Genomic DNA, 24,372 nt, shown 5'->3' on the forward strand with positions numbered 1-24,372 from the left:
TTCAACAGCAAGTCATACCCATAGTCAAGCAATATAAATGCTTCGGCGTACACATAAACGAAGGAAAAACTTACTCAGGCACCCACCAAGAGAATCTGAAGATAAAGGGGAAGCGGAATACTGCAGTAATGAAAGACAGAGCACTGTGGCCTGTGGTGGTGCGTCGAATCTGGAAAGGAGTAATGGCGCCAATGCCAACGTTTGAAAATGCCATTCTGTGCTTAAAATCGGATATCTTGTCGGGGCTGGAAATTAACCAAAGATCGGTAGGCCCGTTGACTTTCTGAACCCACGGCAAAACCAGAAATGAGGCAGTGCAGGGTGACATGGGTTTGGCCTCGTTTGAAGTCGGAGAACCACGGAGCAAAATTAGTTTTGAAGAAAGACTCAAGAGCATGGATGAAAACAAATGAGCAGCTGAAGTGCACAACTATCTGCACTAGAAAAGCGTGGACGCAGAAGGGAGGAAGAAGTCAAGAAAGTTGGCAACCAAGTAAAGGAAAATTGAAACTGCATATAGACAACCAGGAGTCATCGGAAGGAAGGTGAGAGAAACATAGACCGTTAATTGGATGCAAAGAATGGAAACAAAAAGGACATGAAGATTTGCAATAATGCGATGAAAAAAATAGACAGGAAAATCTGTACGATAACACGAAGGGCGGCGCCTTGCTATTTGAGGCTCGAGCCTGTTGTCTAAGGACAAAAACATGCCGCAACAAATAGTTGCAACAAGATGAAGCATGAGTATGCTGCAGCAAAGATCTGGAAACCACTCAGCACATCCTATCGAAATGCGAAGGAATTCACCCAGTGGAACCCGGAGGTAACGTAAACTTTCCAGGAGCGCTTGTATTTAAAATGAACGGAAGCATCAACCGGTCAGGACTCGAGGTACGCAAAAGACGTTTAGAGTATTGGCGGCAAAAAAAGAAGGGGAGAAATCGATACGACGAGGTCCGTTACAGGCATAGGCAGCGATACAAGGTAGACAGAAAAGTTTTACGGGAAAGAGAGAAAAAAAACTTTATTGCTCAGTTAATCGGAGTTATGGCAGGTCTGGGTGGGGCCCTCAGTCCAGGGCTCCACTGGCTCTTGCGGCTCGCTGAGCTTGGTCCAGGAGGGCCAACTGGCTCCCCTGATCCTCGCTTGCGAGTAGTGCCTCCCACTGCCGTACGAAGTCTGTGACGCTTAGAAAAGGTGAATTGACGTTGCTTGGCCGAGCCGTACATTCCCACGTTATGTGGGCCAGCGTGGGTTTCGCGCCGCACCATGGGCAGGTGTCGGTGTAATATGTAGGGTGCTGCTTGTGTAAGAGGTTTAGGTGCGGGTATGAATTGGTTTCTATGCGACGCCAGTCTTGGGCTTGTCTTCTATTTAGTTTGCAATGCGGAGGGCCCTAGGTCTGTCTCTCCCTCCTCTGATTCTCTAATATGTCGCGCACTGCGGACAGTGGTTCCTCTAGGGTTCTGGCCGCTGCTCGGTCGTTGCTTCCTCGAGCTATGCGGTCTGCCCTTTCGTTCCCGTCGAGTCCGTTGTGCGCGGGGCACCATGTAATGCCGTGGTCCAGGTCCAGTCGTGAGCCGAGTATTCTTTGGGTGCTGCGCGGTAGCATACCCCGCATAAAGAGTCGACACGCTGCCTGCGAGTCTGTAAGCACATGAGCCGACTGACCCTTAAAGTCGGCGTCTCGTATCGCCAGCGCTATTGCCGCTGCCTCTGCTGTGCATACCGAGGTAGTCTTAACCGTAGCGGTTATCGTGGTGACTCTATTGGTTGCGGCGATCGCGTAGAAGTCCCTGCGAGTGGTTGCACTCGCGTCCGTGTAGTAGACGGCCGGATCCTTGCCGAATCGCTTCTGCAGAGTCCTCGTCCTGGCCTGTCTGCGGCCTGCGTGGTACCTGGCACTCATGTTTCGTGGGATAGGTGAGACATGGACGTGCTCCCTCAAATCTCGTGACAACAAGTCTGTTTCGTCTCCGCAGAACAGGGGTCGAGCGTTGTATCCCAGTCTTTGGAGAATAGAGCGGCCCTGGGGCGTAGAGCTCAGCCTTTCTCTTTGCGATATCAGAACTGCAGAGGCATGTTCTTCATATTTGTTGTAAATACCCAATCACTCCAGGCGCTCCGTGCTGACTGTGTTCGGGAGTCCCAGAGCAGATTTGTATGCCGTTCTGATAAGGGCGTCCACCTTCTTCACTTCAGTTTGGTTAAGTTTTTGGAACGGCAGGCCGTAAGTAATGCGGCTAATCGCAAATGCTTGCACCAGCCTAATAGTTTCTTCTTCCGCGAGCCCGTTGCGGCTGCGTCCAACTCGCCATATCATACGTGCCACACTCTTAACGGTTGGTGTTAAGCTCCGAATTGTGGCATCGACGTTGCATCATCATCATCATAAAAACTTTATTGTGAGACTGAGGAGTTGCCATTCTCTTGGATAAGCAGGCCAAGCACTCTCATTTGGGCGACTTCACGAATGGCCTTGCCGTCGAGATGTAAGTCTATCCTTGGTGTGGTAGTTTTCTTATGACGCTTGCTGCGTACGCACATGAACTCTGATTTTTCGGGTGCGCACGTCATACCCGCTTGCTTGGTGCAGTTCACTACCTTGTTAATGGCCTCCTGTAATAGGTCTTGTTTTTCTCCGTAGGAACCCCGGTGTGCCCACAACATTATGTCATCGGCATAGATCGTACATCCGAGGTCCCGTGCTTGCTCGAGTTCTAGGGCCAGTCGCCTCATCCCGACATTGAAAAGAAGAGGCGACAAGATTGAGCCCTGTGGAATTCCTCGGTTGGGCATCGCGAAGATGTCAGAGCGCGTACTGCCCAACCCAATCGTTGCCTTCCTGTCGCGAAGGAAGGTAAGGACGTACCGAAACACCCTTCTTCCGCAACCTATGTCTTCCAGACCTTCGAGGATTGCTTCGTGAGAGATCGTGTCAAACGCTTTTTTGACATCGAGTGCCACAACTATCCTGGCTTCTTTGCTTCGTGGCGGGTCCAAAACTTCGTCGCGAAGCATAAGAAAGGCGTCCTGTGCCGAGACGTGTGGCCTAAAGCCAAGCATATAGTGGGGAAAAAGTTCATTCCGCTCGATGTAGTTGCTCAGTCGTGTTTGGATCACCTTCTCAAAAAGCTTCCCTGCACACGACGTGAGCGATATTGGTCTCAAGCTTTGCAGATCTCTGGGTTTAGCCGGTTCCGGTATGAGTATTACAGTAGCCTCTTTCCATTCTTCTGGCAGTTCCCCGTCGTCGGACCATACATTATCGTTAAAGAAAGTTATGAAGATGTATACAAAAATGCTAGCATGAAAAACTCATCAAATCAAACAGGCTCGGTGACTACTTGTCACCGCCGCGCTTCAAAGGGGATGCCAATTATCGCTGAAGCAAAAGAACCAAAGAGATTTAGAAATACGTCAAGAAAGAAATCAGGAGGGATGATCTGTAAGATAACACACAGGGGAATGCCTTGCTATCTGTGGCCCGAGTCGGCTGCCGGAAACATACCGGAGCAAATATTCGCAATATTTTGAGGCATGTGTCTGCTGGAGCGAAAGTCCGGAAACGACTCAGTACATCGTAATGGAATGCGAAGATATTCTCTTAGCAAGCACCGTAGGAAACATGTACGTTCCAGAAGCAGTGGGATTCAAAGCATATGAAAGCTGGTCTGTAGTCGATATAAGCAACAGACGTTTAGAGTATCGGTGAAAAAGAAATCTGGAAAACGATTGATATAACTGCAGTCGTTACAGACATAGGTAACTGTTAATTTAGAGGTTTCTTCTTTTAAAGAGACAGTTTATTCACAAGAAAAACTAAAATTTTAAGATGCGTGTAACAGACGAGGGTTCCAGAGTAGTAACACTGAAAACGGGACCCTCAGTTAGAAATTACAACATAATGTACAATTGCTAAAGGGCGGAAACACAGCAGCAGAGTTAACTAATGGAACACAAGACAAGCAAATGCTAAAAAAACGAAGAAAGAAAAGATCAAGGACAGCTACGCAATAGGATAGACGTTCGCAGATGTAATAACGCCTGCTTAGGTCAAGCCGGCAAGGTGACTAGTGGTCGCCACTCGGTTTCAAAAAGGCGATGCCAATAAAGGTGATCATCACGATCGAAGCCCGAGAGAGCTGATGCAGTACACGGCTCATACGCACCGGCGCGATCTCGGAAGCCACACGAAGGGCTTGGCGCGGACTTCACGGCCGCGTCACTAGATGGCGCAGCGTGTCCAGAAAAAAAGTGCGAGAAAGGATTCCCGCTACAGTGTACTCGCGTCGTACGTGATGCGGTTCTGCGGGCGCAATACGTTGAATTGAATTCGGAGGGTTTTTACGTGACAAAACCACGAGTTGATAACGAAGCACGCCGTAGTGGAAGACACCGGCTTAATTTTGACCACCAGGAAATATTTACCGTGCCCCAATGCGCGGGACACAGAGTTTTTTCATTTCGCCCTCATCAAAATGCGGCCGCCGCGGCTGAGATTCGATCTGCGATCTCGAGCTTAGCAGCGCAACACCACAGCCGCTAAGCAATCGCGACGGGCAGACAATACGCATCGCCGCTGCACTGCTTCGGTGCTAGTCACATTACCGTCGACAGTCATCGTCAGGTGTGTTCTATCGCAATTTCTTTTTTTTTTCTCTTTCTTTAAAAAATAGTCGTAGCTGTAGCGTGACAATTAAAAGAATTTCATATATATTCGTGTTGGTCACGTCAGGTTAGTAAATTGTTCCAGCACGAAGCCGACTTCGTGGCAGATCGTGTTGACGGATTTCTCCAAACTACTCTTATAGTTTATGGATTGATTTGATTTGATTAATTTGATTGATGAGATTTCCCGTTCCGACCCCACAAATTAACCACGAGAGAGGCCGCAGCGCAGAATTCCTGATTTTGACCTCCCGAGGTTATCTGCCGTGAACACAAAGCTGGGTACACGAGCGTTTTCGCATTCCGCCCCCTTTAATATGCGGCTGCCGAAGCTTCGGCAATTGTACCCGCGACTGGTATCGTGTTTAGCAGCAAAGCGCCGTGGCCATGAGCCGCCGCAGAGGTTGAGCAAGCTTTGAACTCTCGCCGGGTTCAGTTTCACAATTACAGCCCGCGCGCTAATTAGAAATATAATCAATATATTTAGTTCATCTATGACGTCGGCGGCGGTTATTGCGCGTTTTTTGACGTCCACAGCCGAGAAAAATGAACTGCTGTAAATGTGTATATCTCGATTCCGCTGTTTTCAAGAATCATTTTGAAACTTTGCGCAACTCCCTATATGCAGTCTGGTGAATGTTAGCGTGGTATCGCGAGCATATGAGTTTTCGATTTTCTTGCTTCTTTTCCTTTTTTTTACGATTATAATCTTTAAGCTTGAGCTACGTGCTACCTTAACACGACATCAGGTTAATGCATTAATTCAATAGGAAGCAGAGAAAATAATCAGACAGGAGCCATCGAGGTAGGCCACGATCAGGGCACCACCTTCTAAAGAGCGCATTTATCCTCGAAGCTCGGCCACGTAACTCGGCTCCACGTGCCCGCGGCTGTGTGCAGCTGGCATGCCGACGTTGTGGCTTTAGTTGTGGCAGAAAGCCAGCTTTTCCAGCGTCCGCGGTAACCGCACGACCTCTGGCATGAATCAACGTCACGGCGCCTGCCCTGCTATGACGTCAGTCGGTCGGCGCTGTTTCCGGCTCAATGCGGTATTCGCGAAGCGCATCGCGAACGCTCTTCGCGCTTCGGCTCGAGGTGGACGGCAGCTGCCTCTTGGCCGTTATGCTTCGTCAGTCACGCTTCGACGATACGAGGCCAGTGAAAACCGTATACTATACCGGTGCCACGTGCAAACATTGATCCGCCTGGCAGCGATGGGTGGAAAAATGAACCCCGAGGAGGCTCCGTGAATAGCTTTGTGAAGGCGCTGGAAGCAAAGGAGCGGTCGTCGCGTATCGAAATGAAACCGCGTTCGTTTTCTCGATTCGTTTCTCGTTCGTTTCTCGAAGGCGCTTCCTTGCGCCTTCGTTAGCGCGGTATATTTACTACGAATGGGAGGTGCTGTAAACAATTTCATTTCGACTGTAGCGGCACCACTACTGGCATTGGTGCCACCGACAAAGAAGCCAGCGAAGAAGAGAGAACGCGTCGAGTCGCCGCGGCCAAGTCAACGGCGCACCGGACTGCTAGTCGTGCCCGCCGCCATGGAATTTCGACACGTGAGATAAATCTAAGGTAGCCCACTAGCCGCCTACAAGATCAACTGAACCGAAGGCGGGCTGACAAAGGCGGGACTGGCAGCGTCTACATGTACTCATCTCTGACAGGCGGTGTAGCAGAGATCGCGGCGACGCAAAGCATCGAGGTGTTTCGCGGCAAGGGCCGTGCTCTCAACTGATCAATTTCATGGCGACTTTCACTTTCGTATTTCGCAGAGTACAACGTGACGCCCCACCGGGCCAACAGGTATCCCGTCCATGCACTCGAGAACTCTCCGACAGAAAATTAATACGCACAAAAAGTAAGGGAAGCGGGAAGCAGGACGGGTGCGGGTAGAGCGGTCATTTCTCTAGTCATAGTCACATCCGTTGGCCTAGCCAAACGACACCCAATGAAAAAGATATTCCCGGAAGTGGTCGATCGAGAATACACAGCGTCAGCTACACAGAGCGTGCGGGCGAAGAACGTATGCGCCCTTGCTGGCCATCCCGCGTCCCAACCCGGCGCCCCTGCGGTTTCAACTGTGTCAACAGGTCAATCATGCGGGCGTACACCATCCCGGCCGGGCGCTCGCTGAGCCTGACACGTCAAAGGAAGACATGAGACAGCAGGGACGATGAAGATCAATGAACACTTGATTTTCACGAAAAGTGAGGAAACAGCCTAGCGCTACGCCAACGGTACAGACTAAGAATTGAAGAGGGGCCCGCAGTTTTGACATAAAGTCCAATTAAGAGTTCAACGAAAGAATAAAATAATACATCATCACTTTGTGTTGGTGGCCTGAGTCAGGAAGCGCTACTGACGTACAATACCGGTGCGCGGGCGCTGGGCATGTGCGTCTATAGGTGTGTGTGAGCATGCTGAAAGTAATTATCCATCACTTTCAGAAAGGAAAGCAAAATAACGATTCTCTGAGAGGCAAACAACGATCAGCCGGCTCTGGGTGCGGCACACTGTACGCGCGCCACCATAAATGTCGCTTACACCCTAGACTTAGCCGACGTCTCAGGTGTAAAAAAAAAGTAATAAAAACACGGAAATAAAACTCAACGCATATTACGTCTTCCAAGAGACCATTAAGAATCTTCTCGGAACCCAGCGTCAGGCACCCGACATTTTTCCTCTAGAAAGCTAGAAGAGAAGTCTAAAACACAATATGCATTAGGCCGGAAAAGCCTTTAATGTAGAAAAATATATTGAACGCCACATGTCCAGAATACGTCCCAGAATAATTCGGAACGCAACACACGCGGCTGCTCGCCGGCGGAGCGCGCCCGTGGAAAAAGTAGTACCATGGTCTGCGCGTGCGCGGTCTCCCTAGCGAGCAAGGTTGGCTCCCTGGTGCACCTAGTTTGTGTTGCGTGTCTGCAAAACGGTAGCCCTAGGTGCCCCTTAACGTTTTGTCAAGGGGGGCTGGGCCGGTGGTGTCTGTGACAAGCTGTGTCTGCGCATGCACTCGCGTTGGAGCATAAGCGCTCGTGTCTGCATGTTCGGGTGCTTGGGCGCCTTTTTTTTTCATTTTTCGTGCGGGCCGTATTTATCATTTGCTCAAAATATTTACGGTAGGTGACCGTGACTAGCGCTGGCAAAGGGCGGCGTTTTCGTCTGATGCAACCATGATGATATCGGCGGCTCGATTGATAAAGAGATACGAACACATTGAAACAATGACAGTTACGCTAATTTCGCCCTATTCCTATCGAGGCAACATGCCGAAAAGAGGGCCGATGAATGTGCGGAGAAATATAATTAAGCTCAGTTGGCAAGGTATACCTCAACGTGAGATATGCCGCCTCACAGGAAAGTCTATAAGTACGGTCAACCGAATAATCCAAGCATACAGGGATGAAGATGGCCGACTCAAAGATGCAGCACGATCGGGACGACACTGGTGCACGTCGGAAGGGTCCGACTTCTCATTGTTGCTGCAGCCGTTGCTAATCCTTTTCAGAGCGCCCGCTAGATCAAGACAGCCCTCAACGTGCAAGTCAGTGTGGAAACAATTTGCGAGGGGCTGGTCTTCGTGGATTTGTCGCGGCGCAAAAGCCACACCTTACGGAGCGCCAAAAACGCCGGCGCCTTGAGTTTGGCAGGGCATATGAGCGCTGGACGACTGAAGAATGGAAGGAAGTCATATTCTCAAATGAATCGACATCTTCATCTAGATGGGGTCAAGAGCGCCGCGCTATTTTCATTTTTCATTTTCTTTCTGATCTTTTCAGCACAAATTTTTCGGACGCGCAAAAGGTATTTCATCTGAAAAGATCATTCCCTTCTTTCCGTGTAGATACGAGCCTGGGTATGTTTACGAGATCTACAGCAGCGGCCGCTGTACTATCAACGTTTGGGGAGCAATTAGCAAAGAGTGCCTCGGTCCGCTAATCCGACTGTCCCCATCGTTCACAGCTAAAGCTTACTGCGAAATTCTGGAGCACCACCTATTGCCATACGCTCTGGAAGGGCCATTTAAATATGGCTGCTACTTGTTCCAACAAGACCTGGGCCCGGTACACACCGCCAGAGCTGTGGAAAAACTTCTTCAAGAACGTAGTGTTCGCGTTCTTGACTGGCCTCGGAAAGGTGCAGACTTCAATGTTATGTAGAACGTTTATGCAAGCTGAATCTGGAAGGGGCCAGTGCCGACGAGCTCTGGCTCGCCGTAACGCGCGAGTGGAAGCGCCTTGGTGAGAGGAGGGACTTCGTCGATGCGCTCTACGAGCCAATTCCACGCCGCGTACAAGCTGCGCTTCACGTGGACGTCGCATTCGCGAGATATTGATAGCGGAACATGCCAACAGCTTTAGACGAGACAGTTACGTTTCGGTTCTTTTTGTTTACTGTGGAAAAAATAAACCCAATGTTCTTCCTGTCATTTAGATTTACTATGTTCTCCTTACTATTTTTTTTTTTTGCATTCAGCTCACACAGCCTACTCATGATTATCATTGTATATTTCCTCTGAGCAAAATAAAATGAGCATGAAAATGGGTATCTTCGCCAACAAACGCCGACACGCGATCAATACGTAAGGATACTCGCTACCAATGGTCCAGATTACATGATTATTTGGCGCACAATATATGCAAACCACGTAACGGGATGCGCCAATAAAAGACTAGAGTCATGAAGAGTTCATTAGAGTTCCCTTTGCATGAAGTGAGTTCTTGTGCGTGAAATTGGCCTTGATAAACGTGCCGCGTTATTTCATATTGTAAGCTTTTTTATTGCCACTATCGCAGACACACCCGTTAAGAGGGGCCATGTAAAAGAAGTAATTGTCCTCGTATTACAAAGCTAGTAGTAACACGGATAGGGAGCTATTTTGCTAAGAGGTAATACTTCGCAGGACAGGGTAACACGGTGGAAAAAATAAGGCAGCTATGCCGTTGTAGCCAAGCCGCCTCACTAGTCATGTAATCACGCAAAGCATTGCTATCTCCCAGACGGGATGCAGACCATGGCGAGAATACGGTGCAAGGAATCCACAAGCCTTTATTTATAGATTACGGTGCATGCATGCTGTGCTAGACATTCATTCGCCCAGGGCACCTAGCGCTACCTTCTTGGAGCAAGGCAACGCCAAACTAGATGCACTAGGGAGCGAAACTTGCTCGCTAGGGAGACCGCGCATGCGCAAATCTTGCCTATATTTATCCGCTGGCGCGCTCCGCCGACGAGCAGCTGCGTGTCCTGCGTTCCGAATTATTCTGGGAGCGCCTGTACAATGCTCACGGAATGAAACGCGTCAATTTAGGGCTAAGTAATTCGCATACTTTCGTTTCCACCGCCTGCAGTTCGCATCACATAGACGCAATTCTGGCACGTACACCTGCATCGGAGTCCTCGTCACCTTTGGTGACCAAATTCCTTGCGACATGACATGGCGATCTCGCGTACTTTGCCCATATGCAGGGTTCTACTAAATGCTCCGTGTCGCGTTTCATTCCGTGAGCACTGTACTCGCCGTGGTGGCTCAGCGGCCATGGCGTTGCGCTGCTATGCACGATACCGCGATATCAAACCCCGGCTGCGGCGGCTGCATTTAGGTGGGGGCGAAATGCAAAAAAAAAAGAACACCCGTGTACCATGCAGTGGGTGCACGTTAAAGATCCCCAGATGCTCAAAATTTCCAGAGTTCCCGACTATAGGCACGCCTCATACTCACATTGCGGTTTGGGCACGTGAAACCCCAGAATTTAATTTTAACACCACATGAGACAGCCATATCACCATAACACAACACCTGACGACTGTCTGTCTTGGCACTCTTCGCTCGAAGCCTGCCAAGGTGACACTCGTTCGAACCAACGCACATCATTTGTTCGAATGAGAATTAAGGGGACTGACAACTGGCCAGAATGTGTTGTGAGACGTTGATGGAAATCAGATGACCAAGCCTCAGAGTGATAGAACCCCACACGCTGTTCGCGATTTAAGTAGGAATTACAACTCGAATTTCGCAAGAAAAGTCTCAAAAGCCAGTATAGGGGGCGCAAACTGGCGGTGATATCTTGGTACTTAGGATGTAATATATATAATTATTGCGCGTAAGTCGGCTGTTATTAAGTGCCCCACACTTAGCGCTTAAAAATTGCACTTGGCATATTATTAGACTAGTTCGTTTTATTTACGCGTATTGGAAAGTGAAAAACGCACACGCTAACGAGCGGCGCCCGCGTCCCTAAACGCATGGCGACGCGCATGATTGCTCTTGTACGCGCGCAAATTCCTGGGCACGCATGCGAGCTAAAATCCTTTGTTCCAGCTCGCTGAAGTCTTCGAGAAACGGCATGCTTTGGAAGTAGAAAGCGCAAGCGTGGCTACGGCAACGCGCTGAACTGCGTATCGCGTGTAAAAGCGTCGTTTCGCTTTAGCTAGAGAACGTGGCTTGCCTAAGTAGCACCCTTGACTGGTTAATGACCGAAACTGTTGGACAAAAAACCACGAAAGCACGTCGCTATTATCGCAGAAATAATTTAACACTTGGGAAAACATGCATCGCAGGAACATTGGCTCGAGGAATAAAAAAAAATGGCTGTGGCTTAGCTAAGGTTAAGCCCAGGATGCGAAGCATACTAGCCTTTATTTTAACGCGACAGCGTTAAGGAGCTCGTGTCGCAGAAAAGCCGGTGTCGTCGGCGTCGGCTCAGGCGTGCGGCGCTTGCTCAGGCGCACATTTCGTTGTCGCGCCGAACGCTGCGTTGCCCGACGCTCACCGCGTCCGATGCGGGGGGCGACGCCGCGAGTTGGAGCCCCGTTTCTCCTCTGTCGTGACGTCACGGTGTCACGTGGTATTGAAGGCGACACCGCCGCGCCTGAGGAGCTGGGTTGAGCTCTCGTAATATGCTTCGCATAAAATACTTTATCACAACTATAGCTATACGACCATATACGTGTCATGCCTCCCACCACTTCCGGCGTATAATCGCTATCGCGCTCACCTATCACTGCTTCTGCAGCATGCTTCCAGTGAACTACATCCTCACTGTAGACCGGAAAAATTCTGAATAAAAGATGTTCCACAGTGTTTCCCCACTTACCACTGCATGATGAGACAACCGCAAGCTCTCCATCGCATTAAAAAAATAGGTATCACAAAAATTGGTTGTCACTCCCTTTAAATTCTGTGTGGTGCACGCGAGCACCGTGATTTTCTAATTAAGCTAATTACTTAAATTCACTTCTTAATCAGAAACTCTACGGCACATGCTCGTATTGTAAAGTTGCAGCGAATCGTCATAAAAGTCTACTTTTGTATTTCCACGCTTTAAAGTAACTGCCTTCAAATAATGCGTTCAGTTGCCCTCATCCCGCGTGCGTTATGCTATAGGTACAGTGGGATATCATGAGAAGCCAACAAACACTGACACCAAGGACAACATAGGGGAAATTACTTGTGCTTAATAAATGAAATAAAGAAACGATACATTCATGGAAATTAAAGTGGATGAAAAAACAACTTGCCGCAGGTTGGAACCGAACCCACAACCATCGCGGGTTCGGTTCCCACCTGCGGCAAGTTATTTTTTCATCCACTTTAATTTCCATGAATGTGTCGTTTGTTTATTGCATTTATTAAGCACAAGTAATTTGCCCTATGTTGTGCTTGGTGTCGGTGTTTGTTGGCTTCTCATGATATGACTAATAAAAATCGGGCCCCTCGGTTAACCCTCTTTCTTCTCGTTTAGGTACAGTGGGGGGGGGGGGGGGGGGGGGCGAAGACAAGACGGGCAGGAAGAAACGGACACAGCGCTGATTTTCAGGTTAAAAGTCACCGCCACCATGCGTCTACTCTTGTCCATATTTTCTTTCTCGCACTCTACCGACAGTGACGAACCACCCACAAGCGTATAGTTTCCACCCTATAGTGAAGTGAATGGAACGAACAACTTGGCGGCTGCCACATCAATTTACATGGTAATCTTCAGATGTAGGACCATGGAACTAGACTTTTATGACAATTCCCTTCAACTTTCCGATATAAACATACGCGGTAATAATTGTAATTTAGAAGTGAATACGTTTGATTAGCTTAATTAGCTTTTTCTTGCAAACGATGTCCGCCTGGCCATTCAATTCATCTGCAGTGGTGTAATCCGAATCAATTTTATAGGTTATTGTTTAAGTAGAAGTATTAAAGTTATGAACACACACACTGCATAAGTATTAAAATATACACCATAAATTGCCGTAACATCTCCACAAGTTTCTCTTCGGTTAGCCTATCTTCACTTTCCATTTCATCTTTTCTTGGTCGCAGTGAAAAATTCGACATTCCCTTTCTTTTCTTTCCTTCCTCCTTTCTTTCTTTCTTTCTTTGCTGTTTTCCCTCTTTCTTTCGATGCTCCTAACCATGACCGCAACGTCTGAGGGCTGCAGTCGACGAGCTTTTATTGCCATGTGTTTCCTTCAGTGCTAGTATACCAACAACAGATCGCGCTGTCGCAATGCGGGTTGGGCAATCCCTTGATTGAATCGGATCTTCGCGTACACCTGTGCGGCCGGTCACCCGCCCGGAGTAAAACTGTTTACATTGCGGCACAAGCGCTGTTTTGATCGCTTGCATCCCCAAACCTGACACAATAAACAGTTTTAGTTGGGCGTCCGCAATCACGCACGTAGGCAGCGCGTGAGTGAGGTTGTCCGCGTACGTAGCGAAGCGCGCGCCCACGAGACGGCAATAGTTGGCCCGACGGAAAAGTTAAAATTAAGCTAGGGGGTTTTACGTGCCAAAAACACTTTCTGATTATGAGGCACGCCATAGTGGAGGACACCGGAAATTTCGACCACCTGGGGTTCTTTAACGTGCACCTAAATCTAAGTATGTACACGGGTGTTTTCGCATTTGGCCCCCATCTAAATGCAGCAGCCGTGGCCGAGATACGATCCAGCGACCTCGTGCTCAGCAGCCCAACGGCCCAACACCATAGCCACTGAGCAACCACGGCGAGTGGACGGAAAAGTTGAGAGATGGATTTCTGACTTGCACGCGCAGGAACGGGTAGTGTGCTACTCAGCGCCGCCATATGCCACCTTCTGAAACTGTGTAGCCAATGTGAGCCGCCACGAAATCAAACCACAAGCCGGAGTCATATCTTCGGCCGGAGCAATACCGAAAAATGCGCTCTCGTGGAAACGCGAGAACGTCCCGCAAAGCCCGCAGACACCACGCTATAGTAGCTTTTAAAAGCTGCGGGCGCACGCAAGAGACCGCGCGTGCTCCTGAACACTGCGCATGCGCACTGTCGCCTCTGCGGATTTCGTGCGTGCGCAGAGCGGTTGCGGAAGCCCAACTAAAACCGCCTATTAACTGTAGTACGTTTGATCACGTGTGTGTGCCCATAACATTTTCACTTTTCCTTTTCTCCGTCTTATCTGCGTACTGTGCGACCCTCTCTGCGGTGTACGGCACCAAAACAGACGATGGTCTACCATATGTCTTGCTTTTATGTGTTTTTTTTCCTTATCTGTATATTCCTTGACCTTTTAGCGATTCAGTTCATGTTTAAATGTTCTTCCTCTGTAATAGCTGTTTCTATACATTGACTCTGAAAAAACCCTTGGACGTGCTCAGACAGACCAACACCTCTTTCATAAGTGAATGTTGTGGCACTTTGAGCTGTGACGGTACGTAGAAAGGCTCATAGCACACACATTTTAATAGGGGAGGGAGACGACTCCTAGAGCGACGTCCTTTGCTTTTCCTTAGCGTGGTTTTCAAACAAGAAATATTCTCTGGTTTTAGGTGACAAAACCGCGATTGGATTATGAGGCACGCTGTAGTGGAGGACCCGGGTTAATCTTGACCACTTGAGGTTCTTTAACATGCGCACAATGCACGGTGCACGTTTTTTTTTTTCATTTCGCCCCCATCGAAGAGCGGCCGCCGCGGTCGGAATTCGATCCCGCAACCTCGGGCTTAGTAGCGCAGCGCCATAGCTACTACGTCACCAAGGCGGGTGTGTGGTTTTTAACGGGAACGTTGGCCTTCCTATACATGACGCCACACTCTGAGCGGCCTGATCTGTTGTTTACCCAGACACTACTGCTTTCTTTAGGATTCACCTCCTTGTAACATACTCTGGAAAGTACTGTTTATGTTATGAAGTATATAACACCTGGCATGTATGGTGAACCTCCCGCGTCGGAGGGCTGCAAACCCTGTAGTTGTTCGTACAAAAACGAAGCTCTATTGCAGCTATTTCCGACTATCCTCTTAGCAATTGAAGTGTTGCGAAAACATGTACGACCCATGCCGAGGTAATTCAATAGGCCATACATAACACGATACACTGTCTAGACAAATAATTTTACTTTTCAGTAATGTTTGCTTCAAACGTCGCAATTCAGCGTCGCCTGCAGGCGCAGAGAAAATAGGCAGCGTTGTTTGTCTTATTTCTCTTGGGGAGAAGGCGGGGGGGGTGGGGAGGGAGTGTAAGGATTATCTTTAATGAGCACCTGGTACGTAACGACAACCTGCCCTATGAGGCTGAGTGCTATGGACTGCTGGTTGACAAGTCGCAACACCCGCAAAAAACTATGAAATTATACGTATTAACATACCTATTTTCCAAGGTCAGGGGCACAAATTAGAGTGTAGAGGGCAATTGAAGCCAAAAATTCACTGAGGCTATATTATAAAATGTTTCTGCGAAATACGGTGAAATGGAATGTTGGTGAAAACTGGTAGCTTTCAACATTGTAGTATAATACGTGTGCACGCGTAATGCGCTAATCAGTGTGATTAATTAAGGGAAAATGAGTCATCCACCCAACCATACGAGTTCCTCGACAGCCTCACAGTTGAAGAAACATTCGTCCTGGTCCGGGACTCGAACCTGGGACCCACTGCCTTTCCTGGTCAGCCGCTCTACCATCTAAGTTAACCAGGTGGATAGCAGATGGCAGGGCGAAGTCGAGTTTGTGAACAACCCGAAGTAAAGGAAAGATATTGACGTAATAGGTCTGCGGAATGCCGCAATGTGGAGAGCAGTAACTAATTAAGGAAAAATGAGATATCCACCCAATCGCAGCAATTGCTACAAAGGAAACCCATACGGGTTCCTCGAAAGCCTCGCAGTTGAAGGAACATTCGTCCTGGTACGGGACTCGAACCGGAGACCACCGCCTTTCCGGGGCAGGCGCTCTACCATCTGAGCTAAGCAGGTGGCTAGCAGATGCAGGGAAAAAGTCGAATTTGTCAAAAAGTCGAAGACCTGTAGCTAACTTGTCATTGACATACTTATTGCATAATGTGTCAAACGGCATCTACCACAGAAATGCGCTTCACTGGCTATTTTTCTTTAAGTTAAATAAAACGAAATAATGTACTATGCGCATTATTAATTCCTCTTCGTTACTGGAAAGGCACCATTAAGAAGCTTATCAGTAAGGACACAGGATTTGTTGGGCTCACTTGTTCATTCTGCATGCATTGCGGATCACTATTTATGCGCTGCCTGCTCATCACTATGCGAACAGTTGCACAGGTACTGCGGCTGCGAGGCTACGCTTTCGAAACCTGCATATCTCGCACCGAGACAGGGGATCCTATCGTTCAAGTGACCGCTCGTACGTTGAGCCCGGCACGTCCCAGTGAACGCAGTTTCGAGGTGTGTTGCTGATATTTTCTTTCCACCACTTTCGCAAGGAAATACGCATTTTCCCAAACCGAACATGCGCAAGTTTGAAATGAAAGTCGGTTGAAACATGCGCCACGTGGACCCATGGAAACGAGGCGCTCGTCGCACTCTCGTGTTATTGCCGCAGGGGAAATAATAAACGTGATTGCAACATGGCAAGGCTGCACCGTATGTCGCTAAATTTACAGGACAGAAACATGGGCGACTTGACAGATGTGCATGCACGGCACCCGCACACACATGCGCCACAGACACCAGCACCGTCGCCCCTTTTCTGTCTTGTCTGGTGTTTCGCTTTCCCGCTATGCATTTAGGTTTGTCGTCATAACACAAACACATTGCTACATTGGCGACTCGCGAACCGAAAAACTTCTGCCGACCGTTAATCCCAGACACAACTCGACTGCTGATGTCCACCTGCCGCTGGTAAAGGCAACAGCTGTTTTTCCCCCTTCAAAGGCACTGCTGAGTTCGGCCTTCACTTTTTCTTCCGTAGGTCGTCATGCAAGCGCGGAACAAGCGTGGAACAAGCGCGCGCCAAAATGCAGTGTGCGACGGTCGGCGATGGCATAGGCTCGATCGATGGCCTGACTGTTACCGCTCTTATTGACACTGGCACACGTGTATATTTCGTAGGTTCTGCGCTTCGCCGCCGCCTAAAAAAATGTCCTTACGCCGGCCGTGTCCCCTGCAGTTCGTGTAGCTGGCGGAAGCCCAACAGCCGTCCTTGATGTGTGTACCGCCCGCGTTACTGCTGCCGGCCACCATACCCATGTTGTTTTCGCCGTTCTCGACGACTGTTGTTCTCAACCAGGTTCGCGAACAAATTTTGCTCATCGGTTTATTATGTCGCAGGAATAAAACTTATTTAATGAATGTGCTAAAAGACAGACATATTAAATTGAGGAACTATCATGTACCAATAAGAGAAAACTATGAAAGAATGTTATCTTACCGGAGCGCACTGCAAATAAGTTATGTACCGGATATCGTGTCAACCTTACAATTTGACACGACAAAGTGGGAGTGGGGGAGGGGTAGTTAATTCTTACCCTGAGAACATGGCTTTCCAAGGGATACACCATTCCTCTATTAAAGAACATTTAACTTTAAACGGCGAACACAAGCATCGACAGACTTGGCACAGCAAATAGTGACAAGCAACACATTCCTAGATCACGATTTTTTCCAGCGGCGACTGCTTCAGAAAGTTGTCCGTACAAACTTGGTGCATGGAAGTATCCCTCCTGCATTCTTGAATTATCGGAATACTTCCAACGGTAGGTTCGCGCAATTGACGAACGAAACCTTTCCGCAAAAAGAGTTTATTTTTCATAAAACTTGGCGCAACATTCGTACAATTGTAAACCGAGCCTAAATTCCTAAATTTGAAAAAAATTCGGGATAATTGGCAGGCATGAAGTTCTAATCCGCTGACAGTGCTGAGTTTTTTTATTGCTGAGAGTTTTCATTAAATCGCTTCAAGTGTATCTTTTTTGTTGTTTTTTTATGTAATGTGCGAGTTATTTTTCTACTGTTCGTAATTTTCATAATGATTGATTGCTGCAAAGAATATTATTACCTGCCTTGTTAATAATAATATTAATATTATTACCTGCCTTGTTTGTATTTACACATTAGAATGGTTTTGCACATATTCCCTATGATGTTGTTGTAAGGGTGGCGGGGCCTTGTCAGCCGCTGTATGCCTTTTGCTGCGTCACCCAACACAGAAATGAGTCATGTTTTGTGACTCAAAAGCAGCTCTTCAGAGCGTTAAATATGCTTTACATCATGATACATGTGAGTGGATGATATTTGAAATAAGATAAATTAACCATCATACTCTAGAAAAGGGGCAACCTGTCATCTTTTAGCGGCTTCTGGGTGACTGTGACATTGCCGGTAACCATTTTAATGACAAGGCTGCCCGGCCTGCCCACAGGGGCACTGGGACTATTTCAATTGATGGTTGGATGTATGGATGAATGTTATGAGCGTCCCCTTTGGAACGGGGCGGTGGGTTGCGCCATTAAGCTTTTGCTGTTATACTGTCCAATGCCCTACCTAGGTTGGAAAAAAAATAAAAAGAAGAAAAAAACACGATAAATGCCGATAACCAAATTTTCTCACCGCCTATTGTGAACTTTGCTTTTGTACGTCTCTGTTTTTTTTTTTGTCGTTTCCCTACTTTTTTTTCCACCAACATTCCAATCGCCTCTTAATAATCTCTATTGCGGGGATGTTTACTTTCCCCCTGCTCTCGCTGAACCCAAGGACTTCAAAGAGGCCAGTGGTTTCCTAAATCGACCACTGGGCAGATATCTTCCCATTCTAATAAAACATGCTCCATCGTTTCCCTAGCTTTACCGCAGCAAGCACATGCCTCTTCTTCCTTCTTATACCTCGCGTTATAGGTACGTGTTCTAAGGAATCCCGATCTTGCTTCGAAAAGTAATGAGCTTCCCTTTGAGTTATCATACATTGTTTCTTTCCTGATTTCGTTTTTTTTCTCTTAAGTAGTTACTCATGGCAGGTTTCTTTTCCACTGCCGCCACCCATGAGTTTATTTCAGCCTCTCTGACTTTCCGCTTGACGTTCTTTGTTGCTGTGTTGCTCACCCTACAGGCCGCATACTTGCTGGTAAGCTTCCTTGTTCTTTTCCTCCACTGTGAATCAACGTTTTTCCTGTACAAATACCTCAACACTTTCCCATCCCACTTACTTTATTCCATATTCCTCAGTCATTCTTCATAATCAATTTTACTGTGAGCTTCTCTCACTTCAAAACTATAGTCCAGCCCATATCACCCTGCACAGCTTCATTTGTAGCCTTCCCGTGAGTGCCCAATGCGAGGCGTCCCACTGACCTTTGGTTGCCATCGACTCGTGATTGTACCCCTGATTTCAAGCAGACAACCGCATTTCCAAAAGTAAGTCCTGGAACCATTACACCTTTAACATACCCCGGAGCACCTCGTACACATATATTGTATCCTCTCTGTGTTTCATTATGGCTGCATTTCTCTTCCCCTTCACTGTTATTGTTTTTCCTGTGTTTCCATATATCTATTGCCTTCGTATATCCATATACCAAGCTATGTAAATTTTTTGCCCGAGGTATTTTCTGGCCCTGTATTGCCACTGTCTGTTCACTGTTATCATTGAATACATAGCACCTGATTTTCTAACGCTAAATTTGAAACCTAAATTCTAGTGTTCCTGTCCACAGATATTCTCCAGACGTTGCAAGCAACTTTGCTTGTTAGCTAGCAACACAATGTCGTCCGCATACAATAAACCTGGAAGCTGCTGCTCTACCACAGCCCCCGCCTGTTTGTATGAGATATTAAACCCGATATTGCTTCCTTCTAAAGCGCCCTCTCTATCCTCACCATGCATGTAGATGGAAGCGTGGATGTTATGAGCGTCCCCTTTGGAACGGGGTGCTGGGCTATTATACTGCCTCATGTCCTACATGTTTGCAAAATAGTGAGCGCCACCAGCGGGCGTACAACAGGCGAAGCTGCAGCGCTCTGCGTGCGAGAGTATGTGGTTAGAAAGCGAGTTTCGTTTCTCGGCTTCTGCCTGGCGTCTTCCGCCACAACCGGGTGTGTTCTTCACTGCGGCAAAAATAATTGAAGACGCCGTCACTACGTTCCAGTTTTCGTACATGACATAGACCTCCGACTTCTCGAAGCCTACCATTAGAACTGATCGCGTGTGGCAGTATCTGCTTTCTAAAACTGCCACTATTCGCCAGGCTCGTCGAGGCTCGGCACTGAAGGAAGAAGATTACGTTAAAGGTATCGTACATTCTGAAGCCGCTAATGTAAGCACGGGACTGATGCGAGCGACATGCACTGTTTCAACAAAGGGCGGAATGCACGTCGTCGAAACACACTGCCGATGTTTCGCCGAGTGTCCACCTTTGGTTTCGCAGACTGGCCGCGCGCAGCGACCACTGTGCAAGGCACGGTGAGAACCATAGTGAGAACCATAGTGAGGACCATATAGTGAGAACCAACTCCGTGCTCATTTAACCACGGCATAATCCTCCAGACGCTAAAATGCTCGCGTAAATAAACCTTTTATGACTCGCAGCGTTTTTATTTCAAACGCCGTCAGCTGCTGCTTCGACAACCGGGAGCTACCGACACGCTAGGTCTATAGTACACCGGCTCGAACGATCGGCGGCTGCAGACAAAGTGAGTGGGCCGAGCCTGATGCTCCGCTTAGGAAAGTTTACCTTACGAATATGTCCCCTTTACAACAAAACAAAGTTTCACATAGCTGTTTGTCTGATTACGATGGTCTATTTCGCATACGGTAAATACGGGAAAGTCTCAAACGGAGAGCTGTTCTCTCGACTGCATGCACTAACTGCCACCGATGAAGACGGTAGGCCTTGCTCGCTATCCGTGGGTGTCGCCGGTTACGAAGAAGCTTCTGCTATCAATGGAACGCATAATTTTTTATGAGCTGTTTAACGCATGCATGAATATTAAGAGGCTAAGTGAATATGCGTTTGGATACCTGTACACCGTCGGCAGAAAAGAGCAAGCCAGGCGAACTCCATCGCACGGTGGTCGCTGTGCGCTGCCCGTCGGCGACTGCAGCTGCCCTCGGATGGTGTGTTTCGACCACTTCAGTGGCGTATAGTGCTGGCTGATTATTGTCATATGAGGCGCACTTTCGACATCACTTTATAATATGTATCATAATTACGTGTCAGTGATAACTGAGTTACACCATGCACTGCGCTTTCGCAAGGTCTGCCCGTCCTCGTCCATCTTCAGCTTTCCACATTTCCGGCAAAATGCGGCTGCGTTTAAGGGCGTCTCGAAGCTTACGGGCCTAAATAACCTCGCGGCGCTGGCATATGACAATTTAGTAGCCGCAAGTAGCGCGATCAGAACTAGCTCTGCGAGGAGCGAGGTATAGCGCAAGTTGTGGGCTGTGATGGCATTACTGGCCTTTGCTTATCCATGCTGCTTTCCTCGCCGGATAGCTCTTCTCGGACGGAAACCAAAATAAACTCGTGCTCCGTTTGCCAGTGAAGCAATTTGTGCACAATACGCAACACAACTAGCCGGCCGTTTCACGAAAATACCGCAATCAAAACCACCACAAACCGACGTCTCAAAGTGCACTAGGGCTGCGTCGGTTGTTGTTCTGCTTATTCTATCTAACCATGTAGAGGGCGCTCGTGACAGCCGTATTTGCGCATGCGCAACAGTACCTTTGCAAAGTCAATTCCACTGGCGTGGGCAGACGCTTCCAGAGAACTTCGTTTGCTTTTTCGCACAATGACACACTCTTTCTGGAGCTCTCCAAGCGTCTCTAAATGCCGCCTACAAGCCTGGACCCTTTGTTACGACTCGAAATGCTAACTAGCCTCTCCCGCAGGATGCAACACTGCTCTACCACCTATTACTTGGTGTGGCATTTACGAACGCCTATTCTTTCCGTCTTTGAATGGCCGATACACCAAAGTTGCATACTTGTGGGTCCGAAGAAGCTATCTCGCACCTGTGGTGCGCTTGCCCTCAATGCGACGTACAACTATTCGTGGGCTACTGCAGTTTTTGAGGATCACCGGCCTCGGCGACCGAATGTAGTCCTGCCATGCGGCCTACTGTGTGTTCGCGGTGGTCACTCTCTCTCTCTTTCTTTCTATTCCTTTCCCGTACCTCCAGTGTAGGGTAGCAAACCGGACATGGGTCTGGATAGTCAAGCTGCCTTTCCTCTCTTTTCTCTTTCTCTCCCAAAACAATTTCCTATGTAAATTGCCTTGAATAAAAAGGAGGAAGAACAAAAACGCTGTTTGAATTTTCAAATTTCTTTATTCTATTTCCTGACCTTTTCCACGGGCCATGGGCCTTTTAACCTTATTGCTATTTCTCAAAATCGACACGCACACGTTGTCATAAGTACGTCACCCTATTGTCGTCACCGGAAGTGTTGCGTCATCGTCAGACCGCGTCGTCATCCTCAGCTTCACCATAGCTATAACACCACGAAAAGAAAACCTATAGCCCACATTGCTAACCACCGCAGACGATGAAGTCTCCGGCAGACCAGCGTTTATAAGTGGCATTTTCACCTTCACAATAACGCGGGTGAGTACCTGTCTCGAGCGCAATTAACCAAGAAACCACTATACATTGCCCGCCTAATATTGTAACGTAGTAGTGACGGTGAAGAAGGCAGAAAAGCTGTGATTGACGAAACTAGCGTTTTATTGGGCGAACCTGTGCCCTCAAAAGCAGGCATCACTCAACAACGATAGCGGCGAACACATTCGGCGATAGTGAAAAATCTGATCTGCCGGTCAAGCGCGTCGGCTTTTAACATCGGTCGTCGAAGGTTTCGGAGTAATCGCTGGTGCCCGCGTGTCTTCCAGAAAATTCTACACAATTCACATTGTGCATGCAATCAGATTGCACAAGCCCCGGTGACAAAAGACAACGGGTAGAAACATCGATAACACTCCAGAAACTTCCGCTACATACGACGCCTCCCGCGCTAAGCGATAACATGTGTTAGGCGGTGAAAAGCGCTCACCCGAAAAAGATAAACAAACACACGTGTCAATATGTGGTCTCACCGGAGGTCTCTCCAAAGCGCACAGAGCTGCTTATGTCGTGCAGCGCGTGATATTCAACGCTTTGCTATATCGGAGGCGGAATATATCAACGTTGTTGCAACAGATCAAGTGGTATACGTGCGTACGTGGGCAAAAGACGCGGAATGTAGCCAATGTAGCTGTAAAAGCGCTTAAATCGTAACTTTTCCTACCCCCGTCACGCGGATTCTAACTCATGCTATACTGCAGCATCGTGAGCAGGTTGCCGGCCACGCTAACGACTGCGCTATCGCGCAACAATTTGTTCAAGGATTTGCGCTACACGCGCACTCAGAGAGTGGTGCGTCTGCACATTCATTTCGAATGGCGAAATGTTAATCGCATAGAAGTTGTTTTTGGGACGATGGGGGTGTGCTGGTGACACAACAAGCCACCACTAGGCATGTCACAAAAAACAGTGACGTCAACAAGTTCAATGTGCCAGAGTTGGAGCTAAATCACAGAAGAAGCGACGAAGCTCGGTCTCGGATGGTTGTAGCTGAGGGAGCTTGTGCAGGTTGTAATGCGTCGACCCGGCCTAACGCGTCGGCTGGGACGTTGGCTCGTGCCAGCGACGGGCCGAACATCAGAGGTAAATTCGAACTGCGCTTGATTCAAGCACAAAGGAAAGGTGACGACGCACTTCGCGGGGAGTATACGTATACACTGAGAGCGCGCCAAGGCGTACGTGAGAGGTTTGTGGTACCCGTGTACTTAGATTTAGCTGCACGTTAAAGAACCCCAGCTGGTCAAAATTTCCGGAGTCCTCCACTACGGCGTGCCTCATAATCAGAAAGCGGTTTTGGCACGTAAAGCCCCATAATTTTAGAGGTTTGTGGAGGGTCGGTGGACACAGTGAACTGAGTTCCCTCAACGAAGTGTCGGTAATGGCGCACGGTAAGGCCCAAGGGATCGCGTCCAAGAACGCTGCACTGTGCTAGGATAGAAGCAAGACGCATCCAGGAGAAGGCCAGTGGTTGCCAGGAGCCATTGTCCATTTTCTGCAGAACGGCGCCCCCAGCCGTGCTGGAAGCGTCAGCCATCAGTCGAGGGCGGCACCCGGTGTTGGCCAGACTTGTGCATGTTACAGAAAAAAATAACCGATTACAATTAAAAGTACGTCTGTGAAAATTTTAGTTGATTACAGTTACCGATTACTGTCCCACGAACGTAATTGAGCACTCACTAAAAAGTAATTGATTACTTTAACCTTACTTTCCTCCCTGCGTTTCTTAACATTGCGCAAGTACGTACAGTAAATAGAACGAGCTGTCCTGGCTCTTTCAATGCTTCCTCTTCAGCCCCTTCACATGTTTTTACCTTCAACTGAGAATTGCTCTTCAAACTTTATTTGCGTAATCTTCC

General features: G+C 48.2%; 1 protein-coding gene across 1 annotated transcript in view; it reads right to left on the reverse strand.

The window, feature by feature from the left end:
- Positions 1 to 24,372, reverse strand: part of LOC135896142 (uncharacterized) — a 243,137-nt gene that overhangs the window by 111,630 nt on the left and 107,135 nt on the right. The gene's annotated exons all lie outside the window — the stretch shown is intronic.

Source organism: Dermacentor albipictus, chromosome 1 (genome assembly GCF_038994185.2).
Source record: "Dermacentor albipictus isolate Rhodes 1998 colony chromosome 1, USDA_Dalb.pri_finalv2, whole genome shotgun sequence".
NCBI lineage: Eukaryota > Metazoa > Arthropoda > Arachnida > Ixodida > Ixodidae > Dermacentor > Dermacentor albipictus.